The sequence below is a fragment of the Pelophylax lessonae genome (genome assembly GCF_965119305.1).
Source record: "Pelophylax lessonae genome assembly, contig: HAP1_SCAFFOLD_247, whole genome shotgun sequence".
NCBI lineage: Eukaryota > Metazoa > Chordata > Amphibia > Anura > Ranidae > Pelophylax > Pelophylax lessonae.
The window spans coordinates 171,929-185,007 of record NW_028120090.1 but is presented as its reverse complement, the minus strand read 5'-3'; the positions used below and the strand labels follow the sequence as shown (position 1 = coordinate 185,007).

Genomic DNA, 13,079 nt, shown 5'->3' with positions numbered 1-13,079 from the left:
GAGTGTGTGTCAAGGGCATGGTCCAGGATGGGGTGTATGTCAAGGACATGGTCCAGGATGGAGTGTATGTCAAGGCCATGGTCCAGGATGGAGTGTATGTCAAGGCCATGGTCCAGGATGAGGTGTATATCAAGGCCATGGTCCAGGATGGAGTGTGTGTCAAGGCCATGGTCCAGAATAGAGTGTATGTCAAGGCTATGGTCCAGGATGGATTGTGTGTCAAGGACATGGTCCAGGATAGGGTGTATGTCAAGGACATGGTCCAGGATAGGGTGTATGTCAAGGACATGGTCCAGGATGGAATGTGTGCCCCCAGAATCTTACAATGAGTCAGGTAGATGAGTTTGCTCCCTATAGTCAGGCTGTGGAGCAGTAGACATGGGAATTATGATGATTTGATGCACACTGGTAAAGCTGATCAATAAATTGGAGTAATGGGTAGATGGGGAAGATAAGCTGGCCATGGAATTACTAAAATCCAGCAGTTCCAGCAGGGACCAGCCAAATTTCAGTCAGTGATTGGCTGTCCCTGCTCGACATCATTAGATCAAATTCTGCCTAACTGATATGCTGGAAATTTTTGTTGATCAGCAGCTGCAGCGGTTTATTGGTGTATTCTGACAACAGTAGGTTCTATTGTCAGAAGACAATGTTCTGAGGGCAGGGAAGAGACACAAATCACCGCTCAAAGGCTGTCAGCTGAACAAAGGATCCAGGATAGGCTGTAGTAAACCTAAATTACTGGGTGCTCGCCGAAAGTCCGCAACCTTGAAAGTCCATGTATAGAAAGAAAGGCGGCACTTCCAGTAGGAGGAAAACAATTTATTGCAAAATCAAAGGTCCAACATCAAAGCATACAGGACAAACTGGATCAGCAATCCAGTTGGTCCTGTATGCTTTGATATTGGACCTTTGATTTTGCAATAAATCGTTTTCCTACTACTGGAAGTGCCGCCTTTCTTTCTATAAGAAGACAATGTCCCAGCAATGTCCCATTCCTCCACCCACCTTGTCTGTGTGGATGGAGGAATCGGTTAGGTTTTTTACAATCAGCCTGTTAGGAACGTGGATGCCGGGAGCCAGAAGGCTAAAGGTTTTCTTGCTGATATTTTGTTTCTAATAACCTCTGGGGAGGTGGAATTTCTGGGGAGGTGGAATTCCTTGAAAGTTTTGTTCTCTGGAGAAATAAAAGTGGGCGAGAAGCCCTTAAAGCGGAGTTTTCAATAAAAATCCCCCCCGGGACAGTCAGGGCTAGTACATTCCACAATGGATAGCCTCAGTACTGTCCCGGGTCACACTTACCTTTTAGAAGAAATACTTACCTTGAAAATTTCTTCTCCAGCGCTGCCATCTCTGATGTGGGCAGCTGAAACCAGCGCGTCCTCTTCTGAGTCCTCTTCCGTGTCCTCTTCTCCCAGAATGCGCCTGCATCGGCTCCGCTCGTCACTTCCGGTGCGGGGGCGAGTCATCCCTCCATGCCCAGAAGCTGTTTAGCAGGGAATGAGGTGCTACACCGGAAGTGACGTCGGGGCCATTGCAGGCGCATTGATTCCTGGGAGCGATGACGTTCAGCTCCCAGGAATCAATGCAAAGAGGGAGAGATGGCGCAGGCCGCAGAGGGAGGAAGTGGAAGAAAGGTAAGTATATTTTTCTTCAATAACAAGGTAAGTAAACAAAAAAAAAATCGTAACTATCCATTTCTTTTTCAGGTGACCAAAAGCAAGCGGATGGCCCAAAATCGATTATGTCGATTTTGTGGCCGGAACTCTGCTTTAAAGGTGCTTTTCATGTCTGGACTGCCTCTCTGTGAGCTGTACGTTTGAAGCTGGCTCTCACTCAGTCTAAATACAGCTGGTTAGTAGCAGTTATCCTGGCTTGTATCTTGGTTATCTGTGTCTGTTCCCTGCCCTGACCTTTGGCTTATATCCTGACCATCCAAATCCATCACCTGTCCTGAACTCTGGCCAATATCCTGCTATCTGTTCCAGTCCATTGTTACTTAGTGTGTTCCTGATCTGTGGGCTCTGTAGTCCATGAGTCCTATAGAGGGGTGTAGCGGAGAAGTAGTTTAATCTACAGGGTCTCCGCTGATAGACAGGAAAACAGGTAATAATCCCAATAGGCAGGTACAGCATGCAACAATCCAGGTAGCGTTATACCATCCTTCCCTCCCAAGAACTAGACGACACATAGGCTGGGAGTCAAAACTAGAATGCCCTGTTTATTGAAAACACAAACACAAGGGATCTACACAATGGGGATAATGGAATGCAGGTATTCACAATAACAAACCCCACCCCACTAGCATGGGTCTATGAAACACTTCTACCATTTTCTAGCCATCTGCAATACATCCCCACACATCTCCTGAGGGACACTGCTCAGAAATATGATAGTCCCAAGTGAAAGAGTTCTCACTCTCTCAACACAAACCCCACTACAAACACTCGGTTCTTAACGGTATACACATGCAATAAACATAATGCATACACGAAGGACAATATACAGTGGCTGTGTTTGCCACAATGCTCCCCCAGAACTAAGCCAGCATACACAGTCTGATCCTAACGGATCGGCTTGGGGATGTCCGGAGGAGTACTCATGGATCATTTGTCAATTTCTGTTTGTCTGGATAACCCGTCGGCGTTGCCGTTTTGCTTCCCAGGGCGGTAGTGGATGGTAAAGTCAAAAGGCTGCAGCTCCAAACTCCAGCACAGCAGCCTGGCATTGTCTCCTGACACCCGGTTTAGCCACACCAACGGGTTGTGATCCGTGAATAAAGAGAAAGGTTGTCCACATAAATACTGTTGTAGCTTCTTGAGGGCCCACACCACAGCCAGGCACTCCTTTTCAATGGCGGCATAGCTCACTTCCCCGGGGTAAAAGTTTCCTGCTTAGATAAGCCACTGGGTGCTCGCCGCCATCCGCTCCGACTTGGCTCAGTACTGCTCCCAATCCAAACATAGAAGCGTCTGTATGAACGAGAAATCGTTTAGTTGGATCGGGAGCAGAAAGTACAGGAGAGTTAACAAGTGCCGTTTTGAGCTGTTGGAATGCCTGTTCACACTCTGGAGCCCAGGCTACTATCTTGGGAAGATTCTTGCGAGTTAAATCAGTGAGGGGTTCTTTTACTGATTCAGGGATGCGGTAGGGGGGTTGGCGAAGGGGTGTCTGTTCTAAGGTTTCGACCTTGTGGGTGGCCAATGGGGTGTACCTGGGTAAGTTAGAGAAGGCGGCCCCCTTTTCCCTAATTAGACTTTGAGCTTGGGTACGCTCCTGTGCGCTTAGTTGCTCCCCCACCTGTATTTCTCCCAGATCTCCGTTCCGGCCCTCCTGATCTAGGAGGTCTGGGAGAAGTAGATTATCAAAATCCTCAGCTGCGGATGCGCAAATTGCAGTTACCTCTTCGGCACGTTCCTGGTAGGGTTTGAGCATGTTTATGTGGAGCATGCGTTTGGCTCCTACGCCTGCGACTGGACCGATCACATAGGTGGTATCACATATTTGTTCTACCACCTTGTATGGGCCCTGCCAGGAGGCCTGCAGCTTGTCTTTGTGGATTGGTCGTAAAATTAATACTTTTTGCCCGACTTGAAAGCTGCGGTCCCTGGCTCCCCTATCGTATCATCGGCTCTGTCGTTGTTGGGCCGCCTGGAGGTTGTCGCGTACAGTCTGAGTCAGGGCCTCCAGGCGTTCCCTAAACTCCAGCACATATGGTACGATAGGTGTACCATTAATGGTCCCTTCTCCTTCCCAATGTTCCCGGATTAAATCTAGGGGGCCCCTCACTCTCCTTCCGAACAGAAGTTCAAAAGGGGAGAATCCGGTGGATTCTTGGGGTACCTCTATATATGCAAACATTAAATGGGAAAGGAACCTTTCCCAGTCTTTCTGGGTATCCATGAACGTACGGATCATCTGTTTGAGGATGCCGTTAAAACGTTCACAGAGCCTATTGGACTGGGGGTGATATGCGGAGTTCAAGATCTGTTGTTCCCCACATATCTTCCAGAGCTGGTGCGTTACTTCGGCGGTGAACTGAGTGCCCCTATCTGAAATAATCTCCCGGGGAAATCCCACGCGGGAGAATATTCGCATCAGGGCATCTGCTACCGTTTCTGCGTGCACATTGGTCAAGGCCACTGCCTCAGGGTATCTGGTGGCGTAGTCTACCACGGTTAGGACGTATTTCTTGCCGGATGGGCTAGGTTTAGTTAAGGGGCCTATTATATCTACTGCGACCCGGCTAAAGGGTTCCTCAATTATGGGCAGAGATCGTAGCCGGGCCTTGTATCGGTCACCCCTCTTCCCTACCCTTTGGCAGGTATCACAGGTCTGGCAATATTGCCGTACATCCTGTGAGATTCCTGGCCAAAACAAATTCTGGGTTAGCCTGTGTTTAGTACAAGTGATCCCTAAGTGTCCGGACAGGGGTATGTCGTGCGCTATGCGCAGCAGTTCCAATCTATATTTCCGGGGATCAATTAATTGCTTAATGGGTATGGGGATTGATCCGGCTATTACCTTCTCGGCTTGGCGTTATAGGAGTCCCTTTTCCCAGGTGTATCTTTCCCCTGCTAACCCTGCCTGATTTTTATCTACACGGTCTTTATACAGCTGTAAGGAAGGGTCTATGGCCACCTCCGACCCAAATTCTAGGGGGGACGCCCAGGGAGTGACATTAGGCATGGGGGGCACATTGCTTACCTGAGCCTCAGAGTGGTTAGGTGGTGCTGTGGTGCGAGCCTGCTGCCGGGTCACAACCGGATAAGCTTCGTGGATGGTAGATTGGGGAACAAAAGCTGAAGTCAGCTCCCCCAGGTCGTTGCCCAAAACGTCTGTGGGTAAATCCTGCATCATGCCCACCTCCACATTCCCATTCCCCGCTCCCCAATTCAGGTGTACCTTCGCAGAGGGGATCTGGTAGATCGCTCCCCCGGCTACACGTACTGCCACACACTCCCCTGTGAGGTTGTGCTTGGGTACTAGGTGGTTGCGGACCAGCGTTATAGTAGCTCCAGAGTCTCGCAAACCCCTGTACCTTTCTCCCCTCCATCTGTACCTCTTGTCGGTGCCCTTGGCGGTTGTCAGAAGCCACTTAGATAGGGTTGACTTCATGTAGCGTACCCAGAGGTTCCTCGGTGGAAGCTGGGACCTCGGGTACTCTGTAGGGTTCCGCTTGGGTACAACGAACCGCTGCTCAGTTGTTGGGTGCCGGGGTATTCCAGCTGGGCCATGGTCGGTTGCGGGGGCAGTCCCGCTGCATATGTCCCTGCTGGTTGCAGGTGTGGCATCGTATCGGCAGGGGCGTACCGTGGGGTTGGCCAGAACGGCGCCCGCCAGGGGCGCAGGCCGAGGGGGGGGCGGAAAAACACTGGCAGTGTGGTGCAGAAGCAGAGCACTTACTGCTCCTCCCGGTCCTCTGTTCAGCCGACGCGCCCCCCCCGCTCCGCTCCAATCCCGGGGAAGCCGCCCGCTGTGTGTCCATACAGTCTAGACTGTGACTGTGAGTGTCAGACTCGGAGCTCGGTGCTCCGCCCACAACATGACTCGTCATCAGAAGGCTCCTAGGCAGCTCCCGGCTCAACAGGCTGCAAATGGTGGATGAATTCTGCACTCTCTCTGACAGTGAGAGGCTGAGCATGACACAGACATCGGGCGGGCGCCCCCCTCCACTCCCCTGCCATGACTGGCAAAACAGCAGGGAGGGAGGCAAGCCTGTCTGCTCTGTTACGAGAGGAGAGTAATGAGGAGGCGGAGCATGGATCCATGTCCTGGGGATGATGATCGTTTCCTATTCACAGTCATAGCACCTGGTTGCATGACTTTAAGGTAAAGTTAAAGGGGAGACAGCCTGAAGATGAGTGTGCACTTGTAGCTGCTTTGATGCTTGTTCCCAGTCACAATAAAGCTTTGCTAGTGTGTGACCTCCCTGACCAAGGAATCAGGTCCAGCCTGCTTCTTGTCATCTTTCTGAAAGGTACTTTACTGAGTATCACAGACAAGTTCCAGCAGATAGGGACTGGTACATGGGGGCACAAGAGGGAGTGCAGACAGGGCTAGGGGTCTCTCTGTCACACCCCTCTCTCTCTCTCACTGTCACCCCCTCTCTCTCACTGTCACCCCCCTCTCTCTCACTGTCACCCACTCTCTCTCTCTCTCACCCTCTTTCTCTCTCTCTCTGTCACCCTCTCTCTCTTTGTCACCCCGTTCTCCATCTGTCAAACCCCTCCTCTATCTCTCTCTCTCTGTCCCCTCCCCCCTCTCTCTCTCTCTGTCACCTCCCCCTCTCTATCTCTCTCTCTCGCTGTCACCCCCCTCTCTCTCTTTAACCCCCCTCTCTTTCTGTTCACACCTGACACAATGTTTGCCCACTGGAGAGCTCTACACTGGGCAAACACGGGACAGATTTCCAGGCACACACAGCATAGGAATAAACTATCCCTGCCTAGGTATGCTGATCTCAGGCGATACATCCATATTATCTCCATATACCCGAGCACAGTACAACTGTATGCATTTAAATCCACCTATTGCACCTCTAATCCATTCTGATCTGCTAAAAATGAACAAAAGGGCATCTGTTCCCAACAAGAGATTGGAGGGCAGTTGGGTGTAAATGGACAGTGATGTTCATTTACACTTGGCTGCATCAGTGTCTGCTCTGCAAAATACACCTAGATGGGGCAGGGGAGGGGGGGCGCCGATACAGCTCCTCGCCAAGGGCGCTGGAGACCCTAGGTACGCCTCTGCATATCGGGGGGCGAGCCTGATACCGGGGGGCGTAGGTGTTATTGCTTACCCCCGGGCGTGCTGGGACGGCTGCGGTTACGGCTGGTACTGGTGCTGTAGGTCCATAGGCTGCTCTTGGTTGAGTGCGCTGTTCCCTCCTGGTATCTTGAAACTCATCCGCTAACTTGGCTGCGTCTTGTAGAGTGCGTGGTTTCCGATCTCGCACCCAATTCTGCAGATGAGCAGGTATCCCGTTAAAGAACTGCTCCATTACCATTAGCTGGAACAGGTCTTCTAGGGTGTTGACTTGGGTGGCTTCCAACCATCCTTTTGCCGCTCGTTGTAGACGGTGCGCCCATTCTGTGTGAGTGTCTCTGGTGAGCTTTTTAATATCTCTGAACTTTAGGCGGTAGGCCTCTGAGGTAATTGCATACCTAGCTAGAATGGCCTGCTTCACCTTGGCATAGTCTGTACTGTCCTCGTCGGGTAAGGCACGGTATGCCTCTGCTGCGCGACCAGATAGTCTCCCTGCCAGTAGGGGTACTCGATCCTCCGCACTGATATTGTGCAGGTGGCATAACCTTTCGAAATCTTGTAGGTAATCTTCTACCTCGCCGTCGGTTTTGGTATAGCTTTTAAACGCCTGGTATGGAATCTTGGGCTTCCCCTGGGTAATGTGGACAGGCGTTGGAGCTCTCTCCCCAGCTCGCTGACTTGCTTGGTGTTTGACCACCAGGTATTCCTGTACGTCCGCCATCAGCCGGTCCAGTATTTCTCTTGAGTGGGGCTCTGGGTAGTAGGCCAGTCTGCTCTGTAGCTCCTTGTCAAATTCGCTGCGTTCTGCCTCCGGTGGGCCCGCGGCAGGGGTTGCTCGGTCTCCCTCCATGAGCTCTGCTACAAGGGTCGCTTTTGTTTTGCGGCTGGCGTTTCCCCCTCTAGCTCGCAATAATTCCTTCAATGTAGTTCTTTTCAATGCTGCATAGTTCACCTCCATTCACCAAGCGTTTGTATACTTTGACATATTTCCCGAATGCTGGTTTTATCCGAATGGCTCGTTCCGTTGTGCTGCTGCCTCTCCTCTTTGTTCGGTAGTTACTGCCGATCGTGGATCTGTTGTGCGGTTTGCAATCCCGTCGCTTGCCACCAGTTGTAGCGGAGGGGAAGTTTAATCTACAGAGTCTCAACTGATAGACAGAAAAACAGGTAATAATCCAATAGGCAGGTACAGCATGCAACAATCCAGATAGCGTTATACCATCCTTCCCTCCCAAGAACTAGACGACACATAGGCTGGGAGTCAACAACTAGAATGCCTTGTTTGTTGAAAACACAAGAGATCTACGCCAAAACCCCTCCCTCTTCGAGCCATTCCACACAAACACACATCCCATAATATGCTTACAAGGCAGACAGGAACAATAGGACAATGGAATGCAGGTATTCACAATAACAAACCCCACCCCACTGGCATAGGTCTATGAAACACTTCTACCATTTTGTAGCCATCTGCAATACATCCCCATAAATCTCCTGAGGGACACTGCTCAGAAATATGATAGTCCCAAGTGAAAGAGTTCTCACTCTCTCCACACAAACCACACTACAAACACTTGGTTCTTAAAGGTATACACATGCAATAAACATAATGCATACACGAGGGACAATATATAGTGGCTGTGTTTGCCACAAGGGGTGTACCTAAGGGTTGAGACCTGGGGTCACCATATTGCTAAGCCAAAACCCTAGGGTCAGCTGCCCCTTAGACTCCTAGCCTTGAGGGATTTTGCATCACAAGTTCTCATGCAGGACCATCCACTAGAACCTTGATATGACATACTGTAGATACAGCTACTATCTCCTCTCTGCTGTGTTCTGTTCCTCAGAGAACCTGCTGTTGGCCTACACCTCCCGGGTACACCTACCATCCCATTGGGTACCTCTGGTTGAATTGTTCACCTCCGTGTGACATGTACTGTATGTGTGGCACCCTCTACAATACACGGCTAACATAATACGTTGTTGTGCAGATGAAATGTCTGCAGCTTTGACCTCTGACCAATGGTTTTTCTGAATTATAGAATACAGGAAAATGTACCTGGAAGACGCAAGCAGCTTTCCTTTGTGATTGGCTGCATATCCCTTTGTGTCACCCTGCAGGTATAAATCTTCCCATAATCCTGAGCTGTAGGTGTTATAGTCAGAGAACAGGACAGAACGTCTCCGCTGCCTCGGGTCACTCCTTTCCCCAGATCTCTTCCATTCGCTGACCAGGTGACCTGAGGGGTGTCTCCAGGATCACAGCCAATCACATCACAGCGCAGAGTCACAGGACGTCCATAGTCCGGTATATCGGGGTCACTGGAGATCTCACTGAGCACAAGGCGACCTGCAGAGGAAGAATATAATACACAAACAATCGACCTTTACACATCACAGCCAACAATAACACAGAGATATTACATCTTCCTGGGTCAGGGATCTCTGCAGAGAGAGGAGGAAGAAGTGGAAGCAGTGATCTCTCTGCAGACAGAGGAGGAAGAAGTGGAAGCAGTGATCTCTGCAGACAGAGGAGGAAGAAGTGGAAGCAGTGATCTCTCTGCAGACAGAGGAGGAAGAAGTGGAAGCAGTGATCTCTCTGCAGACAGAGGAGGAAGAAGTGGAAGCAGTGATCTCTCCGCAGACAGAGGAGGAAGAAGTGGAGGCAGTGATCTCTGCAGACAGAAGAGGAAGAAGTGGAAGCAGTGATCTCTCTGCAGACAGAGGAGGAAGAAGTGGAAGCAGTGATCTCTCTGCAGACAGAGGAGGAAGAAGTGGAAGCAGTGATCTCTCTGCAGACAGAGGAGGAAGAAGTGGAGGCAGTGATCTCTCTGCAGACAGAGGAGGAAGAAGTGGAGGCAGTGATCTCTGCAGACAGAGGAGGAAGAAGTGGAAGCAGTGATCTCTCTGCAGACAGAGGAGGAAGAAGTGGAAGCAGTGATCTCTCTGCAGACAGAGGAGGAAGAAGTGGAAGCAGTGATCTCTCTGCAGACAGAGGAGGAAGAAGTGGAAGCAGTGATCTCTCTGCAGACAGAGGAGGAAGAAGTGGAAGCAGTGATCTCTCCGCAGACAGAGGAGGAAGAAGTGGAGGCAGTGATCTCTGCAGACAGAGGAGGAAGAAGTGGAAGCAGTGATCTCTCTGCAGACAGAGGAGGAAGAAGTGGAAGCAGTGATCTCTGCAGACAGAGGAGGAAGAAGTGGAAGCAGTGATCTCTCTGCAGACAGAGGAGGAAGAAGTGGAAGCAGTGATCTCTCTGCAGACAGAGGAGGAAGAAGTGGAAGCAGTGATCTCTCCGCAGACAGAGGAGGAAGAAGTGGAGGCAGTGATCTCTGCAGACAGAAGAGGAAGAAGTGGAAGCAGTGATCTCTCTGCAGACAGAGGAGGAAGAAGTGGAAGCAGTGATCTCTCTGCAGACAGAGGAGGAAGAAGTGGAAGCAGTGATCTCTCTGCAGACAGAGGAGGAAGAAGTGGAGGCAGTGATCTCTCTGCAGACAGAGGAGGAAGAAGTGGAGGCAGTGATCTCTGCAGACAGAGGAGGAAGAAGTGGAAGCAGTGATCTCTCTGCAGACAGAGGAGGAAGAAGTGGAAGCAGTGATCTCTCTGCAGAGAGAGGAGGAAGAAGTGGAAGCAGTGATCTCTGCAGACAGAGGAGGAAGAAGTGGAAGCAGTGATCTCTCTGCAGACAGAGGAGGAAGAAGTGGAGGCAGTGATCTCTGCAGACAGAGGAGGAAGAAGTGGAAGCAGTGATCTCTCTGCAGACAGAGGAGGAAGAAGTGGAAGCAGTGATCTCTCTGCAGACAGAGGAGGAAGAAGTGGAGGCAGTGATCTCTGCAGACAGAGGAGGAAGAAGTGGAAGCAGTGATCTCTGCAGACAGAGGAGGAAGAAGTGGAAGCAGGGATCTCTCTGCAGACAGAGGAGGAAGAAGTGGAAGCAGTGATCTCTGCAGAGAGAGGAGGAAGAAGTGGAAGCAGGGATCTCTCTGCAGACAGAGGAGGAAGAAGTGGAAGCAGTGATCTCTCTGCAGACAGAGGAGGAAGAAGTGGAAGCAGTGATCTCTCTGCAGACAGAGGAGGAAGAAGTGGAAGCAGTGATCTCTCTGCAGACAGAGGAGGAAGAAGTGGAGGCAGTGATCTCTGCAGACAGAGGAGGAAGAAGTGGAAGCAGTGATCTCTCTGCAGACAGAGGAGGAAGAAGTGGAAGCAGGGATCTCTGCAGACAGAGGAGGAAGAAGTGGAAGCAGTGATCTCTCTGCAGACAGAGGAGGAAGAAGTGGAAGCAGTGATCTCTCTGCAGACAGAGGAGGAAGAAGTGGAAGCAGTGATCTCTGCAGACAGAGGAGGAAGAAGTAGAGGCAGTGATCTCTGCAGACAGAGGAGGAAGAAGTGGAAGCAGTGATCTCTGCAGACAGAGGAGGAAGAAGTGGAAGCAGTGATCTCTGCAGACAGAGGAGGAAGAAGTGGAAGCAGTGATCTCTGCAGACAGAGGAGGAAGAAGTGGAAGCAGTGATCTCTGCAGACAGAGGAGGAAGAAGTGGAAGCAGTGATCTCTGCAGACAGAGGAGGAAGAAGTGGAAGCAGTGATCTCTCTGCAGACAGAGGAGGAAGAAGTGGAAGCAGTGATCTCTGCAGACAGAGGAGGAAGAAGTGGAAGCAGTGATCTCTCTGCAGACAGAGGAGGAAGAAGTGGAAGCAGTGATCTCTCTGCAGACAGAGGAGGAAGAAGTGGAAGCAGTGATCTCTCCGCAGACGGAGGAGGAAGAAGTGGAGGCAGTGATCTCTGCAGACAGAGGAGGAAGAAGTGGAAGCAGTGATCTCTGCAGACAGAGGAGGAAGAAGTGGAAGCAGTGATCTCTGTAGACAGAGGAGGAAGAAGTGGAGGCAGTGATCTCTCTGCAGACAGAGGAGGAAGAAGTGAAGGCAGTGATCTCTGCAGACAGAGGAGGAAGAAGTGGAAGCAGTGATCTCTCTGCAGACAGCGGAGGAAGAAGTGGAAGCAGTGATCTCTCTGCAGACAGAGGAGGAAGAAGTGGAAGCAGTGATCTCTCTGCAGAGAGAGGAGGAAGAAGTGGAAGCAGTGATCTCTGCAGACAGAGGAGGAAGAAGTGGAAGCAGTGATCTCTCTGCAGACAGAGGAGGAAAAAGTGGAGGCAGTGATCTCTGCAGACAGAGGAGGAAGAAGTGGAAGCAGTGATCTCTCTGCAGACAGAGGAGGAAGAAGTGGAAGCAGTGATCTCTCTGCAGACAGAGGAGGAAGAAGTGGAAGCAGTGATCTCTCTGCAGACAGAGGAGGAAGAAGTGGAAGCAGTGATCTCTCTGCAGACAGAGGAGGAAGAAGTGGAAGCAGTGATCTCTCTGCAGACAGAGGAGGAAGAAGTGGAGGCAGTGATCTCTGCAGACAGAGGAGGAAGAAGTGGAAGCAGTGATCTCTCTGCAGACAGAGGAGGAAGAAGTGGAAGCAGGGATCTCTCTGCAGACAGAGGAGGAAGAAGTGGAAGCAGTGATCTCTCTGCAGACAGAGGAGGAAGAAGTGGAAGCAGTGATCTCTGCAGACAGAGGAGGAAGAAGTAGAGGCAGTGATCTCTCTGCAGACAGAGGAGGAAGAAGTGGAAGCAGTGATCTCTGCAGACAGAGGAGGAAGAAGTGGAAGCAGTGATCTCTGCAGACAGAGGAGGAAGAAGTGGAAGCAGTGATCTCTGCAGACAGAGGAGGAAGAAGTGGAAGCAGTGATCTCTGCAGACAGAGGAGGAAGAAGTGGAAGCAGTGATCTCTCTGCAGACAGAGGAGGAAGAAGTGGAAGCAGTGATCTCTCTGCAGACAGAGGAGGAAGAAGTGGAAGCAGTGATCTCTCTGCAGACAGAGGAGGAAGAAGTGGAAGCAGTGATCTCTCTGCAGACAGAGGAGGAAGAAGTGGAAGCAGTGATCTCTCTGCAGACAGAGGAGGAAGAAGTGGAAGCAGTGATCTCTGCAGACAGAGGAGGAAGAAGTGGAAGCAGTGATCTCTCTGAAGACAGAGGAGGAAGAAGTGGAAGCAGTGATCTCTCTGCAGACAGAGGAGGAAGAAGTGGAGGCAGTGATCTCTATGCAGACAGAGGAGGAAGAAGTGGAAGCAGTGATCTCTCTGCAGACAGAGGAGGAAGAAGTGGATGCAGTGATCTCTCTGCAGACAGAGGAGGAAGAAGTGGAAGCAGTGATCTCTGCAGAGAGAGGAGGAAGAAGTAGAAGCAGTGATCTCTCTGCAGACAGAGGAGGAAGAAGTGGATGCAGTGATCTCTCTGCAGACAGAGGAGGAAGAAGTGGAAGCAGTGATCTC

The 13,079-nt window shown here is 50.9% G+C and overlaps 1 pseudogene across 1 annotated transcript; it reads right to left on the bottom strand.

Annotated features, from left to right (window-relative positions):
* Nucleotides 1–2,939: 2,939 nt before the first annotated feature.
* On the bottom strand, nucleotides 2,940–7,726 carry LOC309543583 (annotated as a pseudogene). The gene is made up of 3 exons: nucleotides 6,755–7,726; nucleotides 4,708–5,296; nucleotides 2,940–2,972 (listed from the first exon to the last, which is right to left on the bottom strand). The product of its transcript is annotated as an uncharacterized misc_RNA (transcript).
* Between the last annotated feature and the right edge of the window lie 5,353 nt (nucleotides 7,727–13,079).